Source organism: Dioscorea cayenensis, unplaced genomic scaffold (assembly GCF_009730915.1).
Source record: "Dioscorea cayenensis subsp. rotundata cultivar TDr96_F1 unplaced genomic scaffold, TDr96_F1_v2_PseudoChromosome.rev07_lg8_w22 25.fasta BLBR01002049.1, whole genome shotgun sequence".
Classification (NCBI taxonomy): domain Eukaryota; kingdom Viridiplantae; phylum Streptophyta; class Magnoliopsida; order Dioscoreales; family Dioscoreaceae; genus Dioscorea; species Dioscorea cayenensis.
Window position 1 is genome coordinate 1 of NW_024088440.1, and position 9,451 is coordinate 9,451.

Genomic DNA, 9,451 nt, shown 5'->3' on the forward strand with positions numbered 1-9,451 from the left:
TAATTGTTCGAGCTTGTGATTATGGCGGTCAACCTAGTTAATGGGCGATGCTATTTGACACCTGTTGTGGAGACTGATAAGTGCTTGAGTAGACATATTTTTATATATGTTTTACATGCATTGAGCATCATTTCTACTGTGGTTTTATGTCTCATGTATTGTGTATTTGGTGTTCTTTTATGCATATAGGTTGTGAATGCCTTGAAGAGTAAAAGGAAGCAAAGATAGGCTTTAAAAGCACAATGTTGGGAGTTCTTGTTCAATTACGGGACCAAGACACGAGGAAGCGAGTTCATAAGCGTGGAGATGTGTGCCGACTTCAAGAAGATTCAAGTCGATTCACTAGTTGGAAGGCGCATAGGCGCCACATCTTCATATTCTTTCTCTTTGTGAAGATTGCAAGACCTCTCGAGGAGATACGTCGATGAAGAAAAGTTTTATAGCCTACCAGTGGGCGTGTGCCGGACATGTGGCCTTAGAAAGAGTGTTCGGATCGCGTTTTTGTGAAAAAGTACTATAGTAATTTCAACTTTATGGCGATCTTGTAAGCGAAGTGCATTCCGCGAGGCGTGGAAAATCTAGCAGTGGCGTGAGGGGCACATGAGCGAGGCGATCTAAGGCCTATAAATAACCGTTTTGCCCTATTCTTTCTCATCTTTTTGTGCGGCTCTTGAGGGGTGAGAGCGGCTGGGGTTTTGGAGAGGGAGGTCTTCTGGGACTTTAGGGCGTTTCGTCACCAACTTTGATCGATTCCTCCTCCGTCGTAGCATAAAAGGAAACCCTTGGTGAACCTAGCTGGAGTGGGTCCTTAGAGCGTTGAAACTCTCCATCAAGTCCATCGGTTCATATATAAGGGAGTTTATTTCTATGGTTTTAATGTACTTTTCATTCATTGATGGTGTGTTTTGTATGTTGCTCCATGGAGAGCTAAAACCCTAGAGGGTATTTGGGCTTGTGAACCCTAAGTTCTCATCTTTTTGTGGATTTGCTTAGTGTTTCTTTTTAATCCGAGGTTTTGATTAAGTTTTTAATCTTGTATTCTCATTGCTTGCTTGTTTAATTAATCCTTGTGGTTGATTGGTTGCATGATTTGTTGCCTTGGTGGGAGAGATCTCCATTAGGGTTAGAACCTCAAGATTGAAGATGGTTGAGAGGGTGAATCATGAGATAGTGAAGTATCCCCTTTCCCCTCCGATTGGTGTATTCTATCTCCATTCCTAAAGCTCTATGCAACCATATTTGGTGGGAGGCGTGAGATTGCTCGATTTCTCCATCGGGACCTTGTAGGGGTTAGGATCCTTCGGCAGGGAATTAGGGTTGGATCGATCTTTAGGAATTGGATACACAATTTGGAATCTCTAGAGTGCTGCTGGTCGTATGTGGTGTGAGGTGTTGAGATGGAGGCGATTTCTCCACGGGACCTCGTGGGGACTAGTATCGGTGATCTAGAGATGAGACCCGATTATGTTTGGTTTCCACGACTTAACACTCAACATAGAAACATTTTGCTTATCCGGTACCTAATACACGAATCCTAGGTTGAGCGATGCCCGAATACCCACTTTTCTTGATTGAGATTCTTCTTCCATTTTACCCTTGCATATTACGTCTCCGGTGTTCATCTCTTAGCACATTAGATCACCACACTATCCCATTATCATTAGGCTAGATAGCGAGAGAAGAAGTTAGTACTAGTAGTCACATTTCACAGTGGATTCGACTACGCGAGCTCACGGGTATTTATTACTTCGACACCCGTGCACTTGCGGTACACACACGCATATTCGGACGTGTCGGAGACCTTAGGCGAATTGAAAGATAACATGACCCCTCGACTAGCAGGGAGATTATTCGAAGGACACCGTTTGCGGCGATTGTTTTGAGTGGAAGCTATATACTACGAAGAGGGCCCTTCTTGATTCTCTTTTGCAAAGATGCGATGGTCGCATCGATAAATTCGAGGATCGGGGAAAACTGCTCGATTTCGAGACCTCGAGATGTGGCCCTCGTTCTTGGTCGCGTTGCGATGGCGGCAGTGGTCTTTCGAAAGAAGAAAACCGGTCGCGTTGAAGGGCGGTATCTATCAAAGACCTACGAGGGGCGCAGAGACTCCATCAAGAGCACTCTGGTGCAGACTTGTTCGACGAGAGGGAGAAGAAGATAATTTTGTCAAACTCACGATGGTGTACCTCATGGGGACGGTCCTCTTCCCAAATACATCATGCTTTCGGTTCCAAAGCCGGATCGTTGATTACGTCGATGATCTACCGACCATGGGAGCGATACGCGTGGGCGCAGGGCGGCGCACAAGTGGCTTATGGAGGATATTCCTGGCGGCTGGCCCGAGTGCAAGATAGATCTTGTAGGGAAGAAGACCAACCGCGAGTACATTAAGGGGTTGCTCGGTCGGCGCTTAACGTGCGGTTTCTAGGTGACGGAGCAGGGAAGAAAGTCCGTTCGATGAGATCCCAAGGATCTTGTGCTTCGGTGAAAGTACTAGGAAGCAGCGGCGGTAGAAAAGCAGCTTGTCATCGCTCGATGGAAAAGAGGTAATAAATCATGACGATGTTTAACATAAGTCTTTTAATGTTTAAACATTTTATTTAGCGTTTAACTTTAGTATTTACTCGTTTAAAACTTATTCATCTTGGTTTTAAATATTTTTGTTCTCCGTTTAATTATATTCTATAACGTTTAAATATATAAACACTCTCATTTTAAATATAGTTTTTTTATAGTTTAAAATGAATGATTTATTTGAAATTGTTTGGTTTACATATGTTAGTTTCTGAAAATTTTGGTTCCGTGAATCTTTGAAGAAGAAAATATTTGTTGGGGCCAGAAGCGGATGGATGCCATTGCTCAGAAACTACTTGCTCGAAGGCGGGGATGAGAGGGTAGCCTCTATCGTGCTTGTATGGGCCCTCGTTCTCCTACTTCGACCCACCACGCGCACGCATTCCTCGGCCCTGGAGCCCTCCCCTACGGCGGATTGCAACAACCCCCTACCACGTGCAGCAGTCCCCGGTGTGGCGGCCCCCCGAGCGTGGCAGCCCCCGGTGACATTAGGCGAAGATGTCCCGCAACTCTTATCTCGAGCATGCCGGATATTGATGACCGAGGGTTTCCTCGGCTTGTCGCTGCGTGTTGGTAGTTTGGAAGGGCGTTCTGGCCAGTGCGCCATCCCTCGAGAGCTGATGCACCGGGATGAGCAGGCGTCGGAATTTGTGACAGCGACATCATCGGGAAAGGTCGTTCAAAGCGGCCACATTCGAAGAGACTTGCGAAAAAGAGGAGAACAATCGCCTCTGTCTCCCATGGGGTGACGATGAAACAATAGCAACACCATCGTCGGTGATCTTTGTTGTTGAAATACATCGTAGATGATGTGGCCGTTCGCATTTGTTGAGAAGAGTCGTTGACTCTCTTCTCGATGAAATCCTCGACCCGGTGGAACCAGGTTCTGAGATATGCGGCATCAAAGATGGACACAATCCACGAAGATCAAGAACAAGTTAAGGGTGTGTCTCCCGATGATCTTTGTTGTCATGGCCACGGTTGAGAAGATCGTCGAATCCGTTCGTAGTGGCGTGGCCGTGAGCCGATACTCAGCGACCCAAGCGGGGACACAATCCCACCACAACAAGAACCATGTAAGGATGTATGCTGCGGTTGATCTTTGTCGCCGTCGTCCCAGCATCGAAGCGGACACAATCCCACAACAAGAACAACCATGTAAGGATGTGTCTGCGGTTGATCTTTGTCGCCATCGTCCCGCATCGATGGAAGATCTTTCTGTGAAGACCCCGAAGCCGAACAGCGAGAGAGATGATCGAGGCCAATCAAAGAAAATTGGACGGAGCGGCTCGGAAAGCTTTTATTCGAAGAAGAAGAAATGGGTTGGCTGTAGGTCGTCTTAACAAATCTGACGAGGGAGTTGATGAGGATCTTCCTCAAGCTGCTCTATGGACGGAGTAAGTGTAAAGTTTTTATGATATTGTTTTAAAGGTTTTATTATAGTGTTTAACTATTACCTAATAGTGTTTAATACCTTTATGTTATCATTTAATTTGTCTATAACGTTTAATTATATATAATATCATGTAACAATTGATAATATCATTTAAATATTTATAATATGGTCTTATTATATACATTATCGTTTAACCTCGAGCCTTTGTCGTGTGGAAGAATGACTATTTGTCGACCTCACCTGACAAATTATACATGCTTGAGGGGAAGGAGATGGTCGGCTGATGATGTGATGGGCGCTTTTCGTATGCATAATACAAAAGTCGGTGAGCAAAGAGCCATATCCTTACAAGAGCAGCGCCTCCATCACCGAGAGCAGCTTGCTGTTGTTTATGTCAAAGCGGAGCGAGCGCACATGACACAATTATGGCTATGATCGGGGATGCTTGTGCATGAGCTGCATGAAGTTAATTATCATCCTCCCGAGTAATCATGAATGGCCACTTCCATGTCGTACGTCACGGACAATGATAAACAAGAATACGAGCATTATTCTTCATGTCAGAGAATGCGATAAGGACAGCGTTGGACATGGTAAGTTCTTTAATTATGTCCAGATTAATATACGTGTGGTATTTAAATCGGTATTCTAATCTCGACTTGCATATCTCAGCAGTGGAATCTATTCGACATTTGTGTCGATATGGAGTTCAGTCGGTCGGCTGACGCAAAAGTACCCACTCGTGCGCGACATAGAAACCCCGCGCAAAAAAACAAGGAAGCGTCGATTGCGGCAGTCTACGTCATCGCGGTTTATCGAGCGATTACTTTGGGGTGAGAAATTCTGACTACTGCAGACGGGAGCGTTCCTTACCTCGGATTAAGGGTATGTTACCGCATACTTAAGGAGGGAGGCGGTCAGGCGTCCATGACAAAGGGGGGTCGTCACAAGCGGGTTAAATTTTGTTTTTGAAGAACATGTCCTGTATATCTGAATGTCAATTTTGTTTTCGAATGTAAATCTGGACAAATTCAATTCATTGTTTTCGTGTTCGAAGAGCATGACTTGTATATCTTAATGTAAATTTTGTTTGTTTTGAATTGTAAAGCAGGTTAAATTCCATTCAGTTTCATTTCATTGTTTAATTTACGTTCTAATTGTGTACATTTCACTTTCATTGTTTAAATATACTATATATCGTTTAAACATCAGTTGAAATATTTCAAATTACAGTGTATCCGTTTAAAATAACAATGTCTCTGTTTAAATATGGAAAGTTGCCCATCAATACACAATGTTTCCCTGTCATCGTCGGCTTATTAACAATGCCTAGTCGGCGACAGTTTCATTGCAAGATCGTCGATTGTGACCGGATCCATGGCGGCAGTGCGCAATGTAACTTCGCGGACATCAAGCGCTGCGACTCGATCCTCTTTTCGTCTAGGCCGCCCTGAGTGCGCTTCTACATCGCGGTGATGCTAAGCGAAGCTCCGCGATTTCCGTCCGAAGGCTGTCGTCGTCGGGTATAGGGGAATATAGCTTCCTTATCGCCCGGTTTGTAATTGTCGGCGGTGAAGTACCCGCTAATAAATCGATGTACGTTGGTGTGCATGCCGCATTATTGCTGCATAGCGTGTTTTGCAAGGGATACCATAAACTTGCCACCTTCGACATGAACAAGTTACGATGGCTAGATCCAGCGAGTTCTCTGCTGAGTCGATCACTTTCGTAGCGATCATCGACACTGACGACCAACACGAAGATTTCGGTTGTCCTCGATAATGATCTCTACCTTGGAATGTATGTTTCGGGCATAAGTAGGGTCTCCCGTTTGTTCGCTTGCTCACGCCGATTACATAACATGCGCATCAACTTGAACACTGGCAAATAAGGTTAAACAAAAGACGGCGATGGTTAAATAATTCAGTAAACATGTTTAAACATTATTGTAAATATTTAAAGCGAAAAGGATTAATATTTAAAAAGTCGAGACAAGTGTAATTAAACAAAGATTGGGAATGTTTAAAGGGTAACACTAAATGTTAAGTGTAAACCAACATTCGCTGAGACCTTATGGAGTCGACCATTTTTCAAATCATCGGTAAATGGCGAGCTTCCTTGATCAAGCATTGAGCGACTCAGCGACGTTTGAATACATCTCACTGAGCGATCACCTCCGAGCGAGATAATTCGACCAATGTGACATATCCAGATTTATTAATCAACCCGGTGATGAGCTTCGGGTGATGTGGCCTGCGATTCATTCACGGTATCGTCGAAATCTTTAGCCGTGGATGCCCACGCGATCGCGAAAGCATATAGACCCGGCACTCCTCCCTCGATGCCTTCCCAAGTCGACATTGGCTTTCATAAAATTGGCCTCAAATGTCGAAAGACGGTATGCATGTGGCGAAGAAGGGAAGACTCTGCATATTGCGCTCACTAAGGCCCTTGGACTGTCCATGACATGAAGGTAATTATCTCGTGATAATCTCCATCCCATTGTATAAGGCGATCGCCTAACTTGAGATATAGAACCAAGTCCATTGTTTTCCATCTTTCCTCGTGGCGCTCGATGAGTGTACCCGATGTATTTTTCCAAGGAGGTGGGTACCATCGAGAAGCAGCAGTGACATCGCAAGCCCTCTTGAATCCCACAATACACGTCCCGAAAGAAAAGAATGCACGTTTAAAAGCGATCACCGTCTCTTTCCGCGATCGCTAGACTGCTACGGATTTGTCTCGACCACCTTATCCACATACCAAAAGCAAATAGATCGTGGCTCGGAGATGCCCGCTGCCGATCGAGGACCACCGGGCGTACTCTTTTTCCCAACCAAGCACTGCTTGTATGGTATGTGGACACCATGTTCCCCAGCAGCATGTCCTTACGAATGTCGATGGCCTTGTCTGAGGGACGGTCCTCGAGCTTCCGAATCACTCGTGCGCTAACCCGTTTTTGGGCGCTTTTCGGATGTGGCCTTGAACCCTATGCCACCATCGCAAGTGTGTGCCGGTTGATTGTCTTGATTACGAAAAGTATTTTTGTTATACTCTTTTTGATCGTGAAGGCTAGCAACGACCATCGGCGGTAGCATTCCACGATCGCTCCCGATGTTTTTCGTTCTTTATGAATTTGAAGTCAAAAATTCCTTTTTGATTGCATGATTTTGATACATCCACGAAATCTTGACACCGTCAAAAGCGTTGTCGATATCCAAGCTGACCCTTGAATGATCGGCGAGGAAGAAGACATCCCAGCGTAAAGATCAGCATGGGGATGAATGGGAGCACTCGCATGAATCTGAGATTCACTGCCAACACTTGATCGAATGAAAAGATCAATATGTTAAGCGGAGAATATAATGTTTAAGTGATAATGACAATATTTAAGCGTTAACTTAAATACTTAGCGATGTCGGACATATTTAAACACTAATGGCCCCAGACAGTGGAGCGATTAAAGAGAAGAAACTACAGACGAGGTAAAACTCGTTTTCCATTTAGAGATTCGACAATCGCACTTTTATGTCTCGCGACAAGATCAACTACAACACATTTGAAGATAGAGTACACGTGACACATCCATTGCGGAAGTCAACATCGTTTTCTATTGGGCAAAGACCGTTTTATATCCATACGGTGTGATGAACTTAACCACGACGAGAGAAACTTGAGGACCCCGCATCATCATATCTCATCTAACACCAACTCCCCAGAAGTGCGAGCCGTGAACATTAGCACTCTTCCCTCCCGTTGAATCTAGCAATACCACAAAAAAACTCTCCATAATATATCGACGAAAACCAAATCGATGAATTCAAATGAAATGAACAAAAATAAACCGAAGAAGAAGAAAAAGAAGAAGAAGAAGAAGAAGAAGAAGAAGAAAAAGAAGAAGAAGAAGATGTAAACAACAAAGCGATCGGATAGGCAAACAAGAAAAGTGCATATATATATATCATCATCATGATGAAGACCAAAAAGTGCATAGAGGTTAGACTAGGCGTGATGTGATTGGGCGGTATTTTTCCCTCCATCGGAAGGGCAAAAAGGAAAAAAATATATGCCACTCGTCGCGATGAAGGCGTATTGTCGTCGCTCGACATGAGTATCTGTTTAACCGTCAAGTTTTTTTATGTTTAAAGCAGATACACATAGTGTTTAACATAACGATTCACGGGTTTAAATAAAGTCTATATCATGTAAATAATACATGAAAACATTTTAAATATAGTGACTTAAGCATTTTAAAAATATTTGTTATTGTTTAAATTAAATGCTTTCATCGACATCGCGTTGAAGATGGTTACCTCTTGGGTCACTAATTAAACATCTTTCGTATTTTCTTACTGTTATCGTTGTTTAAAAGAGTATGATCGTATTGTTTAACTTTTTTTCTATTGTTTATAATGAGCGTTCTTTTTGTTTCCCACATTTTTTTACTAGGTCTCTGTTTAAATTTCAGAAGTTCACATTCAAATAAAACATTCGTTTACAACATTTACAAAACATTTACAAAAATATTTACAACATTTACAACATTTTACAAGGACTTTGGACACTCACGACTGGACCCTCGTATATCGAAAACAAGTGTACGTACATTCGAATGCTCGCACGGTTTGCATAACATGCGCATCAACTTGAACTCTGCACAACATACAACATTAAAAAAAGGTTAAACAAACACATTCATGAAAAGCGACTATTAATCGATGTGTCAGTGAGTCGGGACTTAAGCGAAGATCTTGGTAGTTAAACACGAGCGACATAGTTGTACACTGGCGTAATGTTCTTAAGCGGTAACAAAAAGTCTCAGTGATAAATATCGACCCCGTCTTAAAGGATGTTTTCACGACCTCCCTCCTCTAGAGAATCCTCCATGATCATGCGATACATGAAAACTTTCTTTTCTTACCCAGTCGAAAAGCTCGCATAATTGCTTCCCAGTCATCCACTTTTCGGAGAATCCCTCTGCATTCGAGCGATTATCGCGAGCATTTCGGCTAGGGCGAAAAAGATAATTTAACTTGTTGCGTGATTACGGTCGATTGATTCTCAAGATAAGGAAGGAGGTTCACGAAACATCCTTTCGGACAGAGTGGTTGTCCGTGGGAAGAGGAGGAAGAGGAGAAGGAGGATGATGAGGGGACGACGAGGTGGTTGTCCGTGGGAAAGGTTCTTCGCAGTTATTTATGGTGTGAAGTCCATGAGCGGTGACTCTTCGTATCCGAGAAAAAGTTAAGCGATAGTGGACCCACATTGGTGATGACTAACGAGCGGGTGTTCGGATATTTATATTCAGTGCGTAAGAATTAATGGCGTCGTTAATTCTTATGCACGGAGATCTATAACCTGCTGCCACTCGCGTGGCAGCTGCCAGACAATTCGGATCAAAGCGAAAAAGATCACCGTTTCTGCGAGACTTTGAGAATTTACCGTTAATATGATTAGTTATACGTATAAAAGATAATG